This window comes from Aythya ferina (genome assembly GCF_964211825.1).
Source record: "Aythya ferina genome assembly, chromosome: 2".
NCBI classification, from domain to species: Eukaryota; Metazoa; Chordata; class Aves; order Anseriformes; family Anatidae; genus Aythya; species Aythya ferina.
Window position 1 is genome coordinate 32,081,253 of NC_140297.1, and position 13,683 is coordinate 32,094,935.

General features: G+C 37.5%; 1 long non-coding RNA gene across 1 annotated transcript; it reads right to left on the reverse strand.

Annotated features, from left to right (window-relative positions):
• Positions 1–9,458: 9,458 nt before the first annotated feature.
• On the reverse strand, positions 9,459–12,495 carry LOC311432770. The gene is made up of 4 exons (XR_014690315.1): positions 12,188–12,495; positions 12,016–12,059; positions 11,769–11,873; positions 9,459–10,381 (listed from the first exon to the last, which is right to left on the reverse strand). It is a non-coding gene; the product is annotated as an uncharacterized lncRNA (long non-coding RNA).
• Positions 12,496–13,683: the final 1,188 nt, after the last annotated feature.

The window sequence follows — 13,683 nt, forward strand, 5'->3', positions numbered from 1 at the left end:
CATTTTGGAAGTGTTCAAAGACTATGTTGATTAGAGGTACATAGGTCCTGAATATTGAAATACTAAAGCTCCTATCTTGAATATAAATATAACCAGCATTAATATCAAGGCTTTAACTCTAGGTGGCAGTTTATTCCATCATTTTTTTTAAATGTTAGGTTTAGCGGCAGCATATTGATTAGCAAGCTTTCATAAATGCAACACTATAAACACGGAAAGAAAAAGCAAGTCAAAGAGTCAAAACAGCTCTCCTGATTTTTATATATTCTTTCCCAGAATCAGGTCACTGAGTAATGGGTTTTAGAGGGTATGACTTGCAAATGTTTTCTGAGGATTTTCCTATAAATCTGAGATGACTGGGAATGGCCTGATCATGATTCTAAAGACTCTCTGCCACTTTTTTTTGTTTGTTTGTTTGTTTTGTTTGTTTTTTGTTTTTTGTTTAACCAAATATAGGCTCAAACCAGTTGGTAGTTACTGAAAACCTCTAATATTCTTGCTGCTGCTGCTTCAAGTACTTGATGTTGGTTGCTGCTCCTGAGGAACCTGCACATGTTTTTGCAGCCCCTTGCTAGGATATTTGCTGTTCTAGTGCAACCTTTTCTTCTGGCTTTCTGCAAGCCAATTGCACCAACAAGAATGTGTACACAGCAAACTGACTTACCTGTTTGCACTTGCTGAACTCTTTGTAAAACTGCTTCCTTTTTAAGGATATGACATCCCCATAGACTTGAAAAATAAATCAGACACAACACAGAGGATTTATAAACAATTAGTAAGGGGTGAGTGATGGTGTAGTAACGCTGCATTGGTCCCAGATATGGATAAGCCAATGCAGTTCTCCAGCAACTCTGATCAAATCTGTTTTATGGAAGTTTGATGCTCATATTATGTGAAAAAGTAGATAAGCTTTTGGAGCAGCTAAGACTGATCCTTAGAAAAGTTATTATCTATCACTAGAATTGCAAAACATAATGGGGTTTTAAGCACAATTTTGGATCTTTCAGTTTTGCTCTTTGCCTTTTGATTGTGCAGGGCAATGATGACCAGCTGTCATTTAACAAAGTCCTTGCAGCCTATATACAACCAGGTAGAGGATGCTAGGATGCTATCATTAGATAACCACTACTAGTACTCTAACATGTTAGTTGAAAGCTATACTCCAATTTATTCTGGAGCTCTGGAGTTTATTCTGGAGACCCCACCTGGAGCACTGTGTTCAGGTTTGGGGCCCCCAGCACAAGAAGGATGTGGGCCTATTAGAACAAGTCCACAGGAGGGCTGCAAAGATGATCAAAGGGCTGCAGCACCCATCCTGTAAGGACAAGCTGAGGGAGTTGGGGTTGTTTAGCTTGGAGAAGGGAAGGCTCAAGGGAGACCTCCCAGTGGCCTTCCAGTACCTAAAGGGGGCCTACAGGAAAGCTGGTGAGGGGCTCATGGTCGGGGCTGTGGGGATAGGACAAGGAGTAATGGCTTTAAACTAAAAGAGGGTAGATGTAGATCAGATATAAGGAAGAAATTCTTCACTGTGGTGAGGCACTGGAACAGGCTGCCCAGAGAAGCTGTGGATGCCCCATCCCTGGAGGTGTTCAAGGCCAGACTGGATGGGGCTTTGGGCAACCTGGTCTGGTGGAGATGTTCTGCCCATGGCAGGGGGGTGGAACTAGATAATCTTTAAGTTCCCTTCCAACCCAAACCATTCTGTTACTCTGTGACTCTATGAAATAATCTAAGTAGATGATATCTGAGGGAAAATAAGAAATGCAAAGCATGTGGCAGAGAAATACAAGTGAATAGAAAGGCAAGAAGCAGAACTAAAAGAAAATGTTCAAAGTTAGGTTGAAGAGTATTAACTTACTATACTTTGAAAGCAGACACTAGAGAAGGAATTAAAAAGAAGGAAACTGTAAACTTTTAATGTTGCTTTTAATTGATTCAATAGCAAACAATCCCATCCTGCTGTACTCAATGGCTGTGAAAACACATTCAGTGACTTCAGCTGTGGCCAGATCAGGCTCACTAACTCCAGCACCTGTAAGTGAGGTGGGAACAGATGTCTGTATGCTCTGTCTAATCCATATGCAGGGTATACCATATGCTAGCTGTTTGGTTTAGAGTTGATTGGAAAAAGTCCCCAGCTTAGTCTTAAATGTCATTTTCATGCTTACCATTCTCCTTGTGCAGTGTTTTCCACCTGCTGGTGTGTTTTTACTGTTGATGCTAAAGATCTCAATTGAGAGTTCCTCTGTGAGCCCAGATGACAGTATGGATAACTTTTGATATTGAATTACTGTCACTTTACTTTTGGTTACATCAAAGTACTCAGCATATTCTACTGAAGCTAAGGCAGAGCTCTGGTTAGTAACTAATAAAACATGAGCATTGTTTTACTTGGAGGCAGCCTAATGAAAGTGTGGTGTTTTTTTTTTCTTTGTTTGTTTGAACGTGACCATATCTAATAAAAGTATTTGCAGAAAAAGAGTAATGTCAACATTTTTATGCAAACATAAAAGCTGAGCATCAGTATACATGACAGTCACAAAGTTTGAAAGAACTCCTGTATGCTGTGTTTATAGAGATGAAGATTAATTTGATGATAAAGTACCACCAAAAGCTTGAGGGATACTTGCCTGATACTTGCCACAACTCGTAGACTCCTTTTGGGACAGTAATTCAGACTTAATATACTTTGAATGATGTTCAGTATTGCTAAAAACAGCTATATATTTGAAAGCTTAATATTGCTTTCAGAAGGAACTAAGTGTTTAGGGGATTAGCTGAGAGTCTAAGAAACTGTGTCACCATCTCCATTGCAATTGCGTCCAATCCTTTTACATGACGTTTGTTTTTTTTTGCCGATAATACTGACAATCTTGGATTTTCTTTTCTTTTTTTCACTTAAGTAATCTTCATAAGACTACTTTTGAGAAAGCTGTATCTGTCATTTCAAAATGCAGTGTTGTGTATCCAGCTCAAAACCTTTGTCTAACTGAGATTCATGATGACTCTAAGGAATATTACAGATTGATGCAAGGACCAAGAGAATACAAGTAGCCCAAGCCATTTACATGTACATGATTTTTTTTCCATTTTGAGTTAGAAATTCTCTGTGGATGACCACTGAAATCCTCAAATCTCAGGCGCAGAATCTAAATGCTTTAAATAAAGTAAGGACATTCTCTATTTAATAAGGTAATACAGTAATATGTGCTTTAACTTAAATTATTACTCTTTTTGAAAAAGGCCTAGTGGACTGTACACAATCTACATGGACTACTGGAACATGAGCACCAAGCTAACACATTAGGTACCTAAAATCTTAAGTAGTTTTTGATGTTTCTGTAAATCTTAGCTAGATGTATTCCATTACCAAAGTCTGGTCAGGGGGGGATTGATGCCTAAATTCAGACAGGTCTGTAAAATATGCTCTATTCTCCTTATTCTTAAGCTGTGAATGCTTAAAAATGGTCTTTCTTTACTCATTATAAGCACATAACAGTTCTTAAGAATGCATGTAAATGTACCGTGTCTCAAACAAGATTGTTAAGGGAAAAGACATCTTCTCCAAGAGGTGAGTCTTCCACCAAGTTGGCCTAAGGCAAGCTTGGCTTTCCTATCTTTTTCCTCACTTAAGACAATTGAAGTCAAGTCAGGCTATACAATCTACTTTTATCCTTAACTCCTTATATGCAATCATGAAACATCTTTCTCTTCAAGATTCTGTTTTTTCATTACAACCAACTAAACTATTAGACTTCGAGGACAACAAGAGTAATCACAGAGGCAGTTCTCTATCATACTACATACTCAGTGCTGCGGGCTTTTGCAGTGGTGTTGTAAAACATGAGGAATCTGAAGGTTGGCAAGTTTGGTTCCAGTACATTTTAAAGACTTTCCATATAGAATAGCACACCCCTGAGTCCACTTGCTGCTCTCGTTTCTTTGTTTGTTTGGTTTTGCCTCAAAAATTTCAAAATCCTGAACTCACAGGTTTCTGGCTCAAAAGGGCCTCATTACCAGCATTTCTAACATCTCTTTTCCTGATTCAGAAAGTTAGTTATTCCCTTACACGAATGCCCTCTCATAGAACCATTAAGGTTCAAAAGACCTCCAAGATCACCTGGTCCAACCATCCCCCTACCACCAACTAAACAATGTCCCTAAGCACCACATCCAACCTCTCCTTGAACACCCCCAGGAACGGTGACTCCGTAGTTTAAGGCACTCTCATTATAAAGCACTCCAGTTACTGGTTGTAACTATTTTAAGCATTAATATTAATAACAACTCTTTTTGTTCTGTCACTACAATTACTCCTCAAAACAACATGACACTCTACTGGTTCCACAGATGAAGTTGCAGTATATTCTCTACTACATGAAGAACAGCGTGATATTTTTTTAAAACTAAGTTAGCTAGAGAAGGCTCAAACATCCACAGAACAAGCTAATTGTTTAAAAATAACTACCAAGTTACTTTAAATACTACTGTGTTTTTTCCTCTGTCTTGCTTTTCCCCCTAAATGTCATTCTGTTAACATGTAAACTCCCTGACTTCACACTAGAATGATTCTAGGAAGTGTTAGGAACTTGTCATCAATACTCAGAAATCATCAAAAAGGTAAATAAGCTCAGATCAACAAAATGGGTTTCCCCTTTTCTCCCTGTGTACTTACCTTTTCCCGTACTGCAGATTTCCTCAAGAGGCACACATCTTCAAATAGATTTACAGATGTGCTAATAAAAAGCTTCATTGTTTGAGCAGACTCATTTTCCATGGCTCTGATTGAAATTTAGGAAAAAATTAAAAAAAAATAAAATTACTCTGTGTTCTAGAAGAACAGCTTTCTCTTCTCATGCTGAAACTTCAGTATGGAAAAACTTCTCTGAAACCATTATCTTCTGCCCAGATCACTACTTAGGCTATTCCGTGTAACCCTCTGTTCTCTATTATGGAAGTAAGGAACTGTAAGAGACCTAATTTGCCTATTAAATGGAAATATTTAATGTCAAAATAAAGCCTGTCATAGTTTTGTGGGTGAATTTTGCATTTTTTTAGCTACCATTTCTAAAGTGAATTAATTAGTTGTATTCAATAATTGCTACGCAATGTAACTTTTCTTTACCAGTTTAGGCTATTACTGGTCTCAGGACTGTTTTGAAGATATGAAAGTTTCTAATACATAAAAAAATCAAAGAATATGTGAAAAATAAGTTTAATTCCAATATATTTTTTTGAAAAATAACACACAAAAAATGAGAGACAATGGCTCTTCTAATAATGATGGACTTGGCCATTTCTAAACTCTTGTTACAAATACAGAAGATAAAGGTAAGGAAATGTCTCATTGAAGCAGTGCCATGTATCAGAGAAACACAGGCTTTAATGAAACAAAAATGAGACCAAAATGTAGTAATTGTTACACAAAAGGAGATTCCCAAATGAAAAAAAGTCTGAACTGTGAATTGGGCTATAGGAATATACCACAAACAGAAGTAATTAAGCAAAATAATAATAAAAAAAAACCTTGCTAATGCAAGTATTAATTACTAAAATATTTTGATACTTTCAAAAGTGACTTTGTTGTTGTTGTTGAGTTGTGGTTCCACTGGGTTCTTGATATACAAAGCAGCAGCATTCCAGGAACTTCTCTGAAACCATCAGCACACAAACCTGTTTGAATTCAGCAGTAGTTGGATAATTTAGGCCTTTCTCAGAATTTTGGCCGTAAATCAACACCACAAGGATTCACAAGGATAGTTGTTCTGATAAAGTAAAGAAAATATTATAACAGAGTACTTGGTAGTACTTGGTAGTACCGATATAAATAGGAGTAGATGCAACCTTGGGAGGTAGGTTAATCGATCTATCAGAGCAGAGTAGGAATGTTATGCCAGGTCTGCAGTCTGTTGCTGTTAATTGATTTCAATGTGATGTTTGGCCTTTTCATAGCAGCAGTGATATTGCTAACTCATGCTCACCTTTTAATAGCATATATCTCTAAGCTCCTACTTCAAAGTAACATTATCTAAACATCGCATATTTTTGCACTCTTTTTGCCCAAGTGTGATGTTTTCACTTTCACTACTGTATTTCACATTTTTTTTCAGGTTTTCCTGGTAATTTGTCAACACCTTCTGAGTTCTGATCTTGTTCTTCAGGCAGTTCCTTCTAGGACTGTCTTTTCCTCAGGTACAGTAGTTTGCTGTATAACTCTCTATTCAACCATACAGGCTGCACAAAGCATTGATGAGAATGTGAGATAGGCCACCGTTACATTTGTTATGTCCCTTCATTTTGCCAGTGAAAAATATGTCTTTTTAAGATATATTACACAAACAGTTTGCACCCGTTTATGGCAGTTTCACCTGGACCACATTTGCCCTGCTTCCACGTAAAATAGTGCTGGTCAGTGGGATTTCTTCATTACACCAAGTTTTAGGAAATCTATATATTTTCCTAAGAGCAAGGCCTTTTATAAAGGAAAATAAGTGAGTTTGACATAAGTCTTTGTAAAAACGTCAAGTTGTCTGCAGTTTGTGTTTGTTTCTTAAAATTCAGTTCTGTATCCTAAAGATTGATCTTTTGCTTTATATCATAATTATTCTGAACAGTAAAGTTAATAACAGTTCTAGACTTTATCAGCCCTTTTCATTATTGTATTTTGAACATAGGCATTATGTATACTTTTTGTTTTCCAGTCACTTAGAAATGTCTCTTTGTCATTCATGAATTTCTAAATATACTTGATAAGTTTTGCAGTTGTGTTGATCAGGTTTTTATGTATTTGATGGTGAAGTTCATCTAAAATTGAAAACTTACTCCTCTGTTCCTGATATTAATTTTCTAGGCCTTTGCTATCAGTTGGTTGTCTTAGTAAAGACATTTAATTAAAGAAGACTTAAAACATGTTGACCTTCTTTGTTCAATAGCAGATCAGTATTTTGCTTGCTCATCACCTTATTATTGCTTATTAAATTATTTCTTGTTACCTTTGGTTTCTCTTTTATTTTTACTTTTATTTATTTTTTTGCCCTGCCCGTCTGTGTTCTTTTATTCTGATAATTACAAGTTAACCCAGTTTCTAATTTCTCCCTTTCTTTCATCATATGTTCCCTTCAAATTTTTGATTTTTTTGAGGAATTTGTTATTTAGGCTGGTATGTTTCTTTCTACCCTTACTATATTTCCTCTACTTTGGGATAATGTATATGTGTGCTATTTTTGTTTAATGTCATTTATCTGAGTAAGTACCTCTTCTGCTTACATTTTTTTTTCCTTTCCCCCTTTCCCCCCACCCCCCAGGGTCTTTTTATATTATTTATTTATTTACTTATTCCTTAGGTTGATCTTTTTTTTCTTAGATTTCCTTATGTCACTATGATTGTATCAACCAAATCTCTGCGTCTGCTGAAGTGTACCTGTTGTTAATTTCCATCTTCACTTTCTAAGGATTGTGAACTCTTCAGTTTCACCTTTTTCATCCAACTTGACAAGGACAGAAACCTTGCTATTCTTACTAGTTACCCTTTACTGCTCCTAATTACATTTGGGAGAATCTCCCTTTACCTGTCTTCTCCATTTTCTGTATTAAAAACAAACAAACAAACAAAAACTTGACACACATTCCAATAGGTTGCTAGGAAATCTGTGTTTTGCTGTATGTCTCCCCCAATGCCATTTATAAATATGGCACTACGCTAAACTAACATCTAAAATGCATAGTTCTTTTCATAGTTCTTGTAAATATGAATAACAGCTTACCTGTATTAAAGCTGTGGTTATAATTCTGAGAAGCTAGTTGCATATTGGATTCCTCCATAAATGTTGTTTTTGCAAAAATGTTTGCAAACTTTTCTGTCCATTGATTTGAGTTTGCTTCACTCCAGCATGCAATTTGACTTACTCCCCTGCAAAAGACTTGCAATAATATTTTTGTAAAAGATAGTATTGTTACATTCGTGTGGAAAAAGCATCTCCCAGCAAACTCCTTTTACTTCTTAGTTAAAAAGCTTTAGCCACGAGAACTGAAATGCTAGCTTATTTCTCACTGCATCATTTATTCATGTGTGTGAAACACAATCTGTAGACAGATCTAATGGCTTGTGGAAAATTAGCATTGAATTACTGGGCAGTGGTGCTACATTAGTGTAGTGTTCCTTTCAGAACATGTTTTACTTTAGGTAAACTTGCATATCCTGAGCTATTTTGTTCATGGAGCTGAACGTTACAGAGCTAGCCTTATGAGAAAACAACAAAGAGAAAGTACCATTTAGGCAAATGGTTAATTTTATCTTTGTTTTGCCAAGTCACAATTCATTGTTTTTCTTGATGGTGCAAAACTAATTGGCTCTTATCAGAGTTACATTACCTCCAAAGGCAGATAAAATTAATGCAAAGTAAACATCACCATGATCAGAGAGTGTCTGATGAAAGGGGAAACAGACTTGCGTGAAGTTGATGCAGAAACCCACAACAACCTCTCTCAGAATTATAAATCAGGAAGTTCTCCAGGTTATCAGCTACTGCTCTACTTCATTATTTTGTATTCTCTGTTTTAACCTCAGGTCACCTTTAATACATCTGCTCTGTAGTGATTAATATTACTGTTGAAAATAAACTACGGAAGAGCAGTGCTGTACTGCATGACTAATTAGTCTATCATGCTACTTGTTTACTGCTTTTAAAAATGTTTCTCTTCACAGAAATAAATCAAAGCATGGTAAGCCCCATGTTGTATGTGAACCACCATTGTGTCTGACTGTGGAACTTTCAAGACTGGTGCCCTTGTCTTTCAAGAAATTATAATTTGAACTGCAAAATCTTCAGCCCTTTATTTTTTTCCATTCAATCTCTTTAACACTTGCCATGTTTGCAGAAAGCTTCTGTTTGGGTCTGGGAATTATATGACTTTTTTCCTGGAAAGGTTCACACTTGAACAAAGCTATGTACCAAATTTCTTCTAAGAAATCTAAAATAACTTTGACAACAGGCAACCAATATTGAGTCTGAAGGGATCAAGGAGTACAGGTTATGTCCACTGAGAGGTCAGGACTGTCATTTGCCTTTATAATTTTAAAAATGAAAATGCCAGTAACTTTAATCCCAAACTTCAAAAGAGTACAGAAACACTCTTGGAAAAACAGAAATTTCAAACTTAAGGAAACTTGTATTTTTTAATCAAAATTTGCAGTTTTCTGTGAAGCAGGTAAAATTCTATAAAATATGAAGGAGGGTTTATGTCTACATGGGATTTGTATTTAGAGACTCAACAGCTGCTCTGTTCAAGACACTTGATTTTAGGGAATGTGATCTCTAACAGGTTCAGGGTCTTTTATGGGGAAAAACGTCTAAGAATTATTAAAATATAGGAGAGTATTTCATCTTAAGGTTATGGTCAGTTCTATTTTTTTATTTATTTTACATGCAATTTTTTTTTTCATTTTCAGTCCTTCAAACCACAGTCTGAGTCTCAATTTCCTTAAAAATGGTACATGATTATTTAAATGGTTTTACCATCAGCTTTGTCTCTTTTTGTGTAACATGGTGGGTGGCTTGCGTTACAAGCAGTACACTGTTTGTGTTATGTCTTTGCAAAGATAGAACATTAGTATATAAATGGGGTGCTGGCATTCTGGACGGATTAAGCTGTAGAAGTTTTGCTTTGTAAGATGAGGATCTGCCCAGCATTCACTGATAATTCCCAGAAGCTCATGGAGGCTAGATTATCAGATAGGGGCTTTGAGATATTTCTGCTTGGTGTAGGGCAGTGGCCGTCTTGTAGGCTGCAGCACATCTCCTAACTGCATAGGCCTTTCTGCAAGGCATCAGAGGAAAGCTTCAATTAGGCCAGTCCACTCTAGGTGTATGGATCAAACAGACGTCATCAAGTAATCAAACAGATGTCATAAGAGGTTGTGTAACCATCGTGATTAGATGTTTCTGAGAGCAAAGCAAGGCAAAACCTCTCTCAACAATGCTAAGGCACAGTGGATCTAAAATAGGAGCATGGGCTAGATAACATCTTGAGGTTCTTGAAGCCCTGTTTTTGAGATCGTATCTTTTACTTCCTAAAATCCAGCACCCACAGCATTTTACTGAAAAGAAATTGCATTCCACTTAATATTGTTGACATGCGTATGAAAATATTCACTTCCAAGTTTATCAAGTTTCACATAAAAAAAGAACATGATAAAGACAAACTGTACTCCTGTATCCATGACACTATTTTTCAATGAAACGCAATTTCACCTTACAGAGATCATTTGCAGAGCAGGATTCAAAACAAATCTGTTGCCAGTGTTCTTGTGTAGTCATCTTTCTAGTCACAAAGTGCAATCCCCACTGTATTTAAGAGCAATAAACAATTACAGCTGCATTCCCTGCAACAGAACAGGCAAACAGAAAGTGAAACTTTTTTCAAATAGCAGCTAAGTCATCCTGTAATAAGGGGATGAAAGGGGGGCAAATGTACTCGAGAAACAGACGGATTTCAGATAACCTTTTTTTCTAGTTTAAATGCAATTTCTTCTTTGTTAAGCCATTATTGGCCCATTCTAGTGTGTATATGTCTGAATCTGACAATCTTACTGATTGTATGTTATGTATTTCCCAATTCTTTTCCCTTTCTGCAGCACCTTTGTGAGCAAGCCTCTGTCTTTCCATTTCCATCAAGACCAGCTTTTATCTCACATGGAGAAGCCTTGGTTGCAGGGACACTTAGCTGATGCCTCTGGCAAAGACCCAAAACTCCTTCCCATCGCTTCCTAGCAGATAGCGAATGTCAGGCCCTCTGCTGCTCGGATGGTCAGTAGCCTGCTGGCACCATTTTGCCTCAAGTTAGCATCTATGTATCATAGCAACATACAAGAATGCTAAGCACGTATACTAATACAGTGGTGGTTTGTTACAAAGAACAATCAGAGAATTCCTCAATCGACTCTTGCACTAGAATGATTTTTATGTGCAAATGCTGATTCACAAAGCAGGTTTTCCATATCAGGTACAGAAATGTGTGCTAGTATTAATCCCATTTCTAGATGAGCAAAACGACCTCTTTCTGCCTTAAAATTATGACTATATCACCTGCTCTTCAGTCATGCAAGGAGAAACAAGTTCTGCAAGGTGATTGTGATGAGGGCAGGTCAGCTGGTTATTTTTAGCTCAAGCTAGCACATTTAGCAAACTCTCACAAGAGGAAACATTTTTTACCTGCAGCTGATTAGCATTCAGAGCTGCACAACTTCATCCATTTAAGCGTCAAAACAGCTATTTCAGTCTTATTCTTACAACCAAATGCTTGCTGTTCAGTATTAGGAAAAAGGTGCACTCAGATGAAATGGCATAATATGCTTCCGATCCAGAAAGCTAAATGCAAATAGTGATTACCAGTCTCTCACAGTGGAATAATAAGCACACAAACATTAGCATTGGAACAGAGTTTACCCTCTGTCACTGTGAAGGCTTCAGCCATTAAAACTCTACCAGAGTACAGAATGGAATTTTCCATGTATTTTTTTTTTAAGTTTTCTTTTAATGGAAGCTCCCATTACAAGTTCAAAAGCCTTTATTTAGCTGTCATTAGGATATTGTTTTAGGACAAGCAGGATTTCTTTTAACTGTGTTCCTTGACCTGGCTGCACAGGTTTGCACATCAAAGACTTTCTCTTCCTCCCTACTCAGCTAACCAGACACACGTACCCCAGGGAGAATGCCAGATTATCTAGAAAGGCTGGAAATATGACCTATGTTTTTATATTAATTGCATACCTTGACAGAGTCATGTGGGAAATGCTCTCAGAAGGGACTTCACAAAAATTGCTTCTGCTAGCTGTTGTCTCCTGGATTTGTTCCCATTACAGAGTGAGATTCTACCTGAAAAAATAGATAATGCAAGGAATCATAAAAAAACAAAAAGACGGGGAAAGAAACAATGTTTTGTTTAATAACTGCACAGCTGTTACACTTGTTTAAAAATGTAAACTCAAATAATATTTTTAAATTGCTTGTTGTTTACCAGTAAAGGGCAGAAATATTCTTTCTCTTCCAGAGAAAGGCAACCTGTTTAGAATACAAAAAATATCTTTCAATTTTTTAACCAATTCTCCTTATAGGTACTTGTTGGCAATAAGTATGATGATCAAATCTGAATGGTTGAATTCTAAGATCAAAAGGGTACTGTCATTCACTTTCCAGTTGCAGTAGGTGCTGAGCATTTATTTATCAGAGACTCCTCGTATCCTTGCATGCCATTTTTTGTTCCCATCCATTTTAAAGGTCTCCTGAAATCTGCTTCCTTCTGTCCACTGCCCTGTCAAGAACTCCCCACCCTTTTTCCCAGAATCCCAGCCTGATATCCCTTTTGTTTCCCTGCCAAGGTTCTTCCATGTGTTCTGGGTTTTTCTTCCTTATTCTTGCTACCCCAGAAAGTCCTTTCAGTCCCTCTTCTTGTGCTACTCTCTATTTTCCATATTTCCTCTACCAATAATGTGGTTCTAGGTCATTCAGGATGCTAATGCTTAAAAACTGCATAGTGCAAATCAATAGCCAGATGAGGAAACCCTTGTTTCTCAGAAGGTGTTACTAATTGGCAAATAATTGAGGCATTCGTCTATCTTCAGTTACAGACACCTGAAGCTGCTGGATATCTGACCACAGTGTCAGCACTTGCTTCTGTCCTATATTGCTAATGTTTTCTCTTCCACTTTCCACTGAGCCCAGTAGCTACCAAAGGATAGAAGACAAAAGTTCCACTGTGTTATCTGCAATAGCACATAGGTAGGAGACGGGCGGTGCTAAGCACACAACACCACTGAAACAAGAACACTGGAAAGTTCTTCATAAATGCAAAATATATAATCTGAGACAGATGCAAAGCCAACAGCAAAACAGCATGTCTTTTTCTTTTGACTTCCCAGTACACTTCTAAGTCAAGCTCCGGTCAGGAGGAAAGATTTAGTACATTTGTTGACCCCTGGAGCCAGCAGAAGAAGAGCTTGCCCCGCATGTCCTTAAAACCCCATCGCAGTACGGTACGATCAGGCCACATAGCACGCATTTCTTAGTGCCAGCACACTTGGTAAGGGCAGGCCAGGCAAGCAAGGCTAGATGTAGGGTTTGGAGACACCTCTTTGCATGTAGTCCTGCTTCTGTGTCACCACGACATAAATCGCATGTGAAAAACTACCAGCTCTGGTACCAGTGCTCACAAAAGCACAGCTCACTGTTTATTTTTTGTGAGCGTTCCTGTGAATCAAATTGGACTGCTGGATTGTTTTAGGAAAACAAACACAAGAGAACCGTGAGTGCTGCCAAAGTGAGTGAAAACAATGCTGCTGGGGAGTGTTTGCTGTGGTAGTGGTGACTTTGAGTGCTCAGTACTTCAGGAAAGCAATTAAGACACAAACTCTGGCCTGGTAAGAGTTTAGGCTGTGTTTTAGTTGCAGCCCCTCCTGTACAGGCTGTTAATGCCCCCAAAGCATCACATTTCCTTCATCCAAAGCTTGCTTTCTGCTCTTAGACCAACAGCTCCTGTCTCCATCCTGCAGTTATGTTTGTGTGTGCCTCAGAAAGACTATATGCAGTGGACAAAAATTACACAGCATTTCTTCAGGGTAACAAAACAGAAAATACTAGGATCCTTTTGGATCCTCTTTCCTCTTTTTCACCTTGGTTCAGCTGAGTG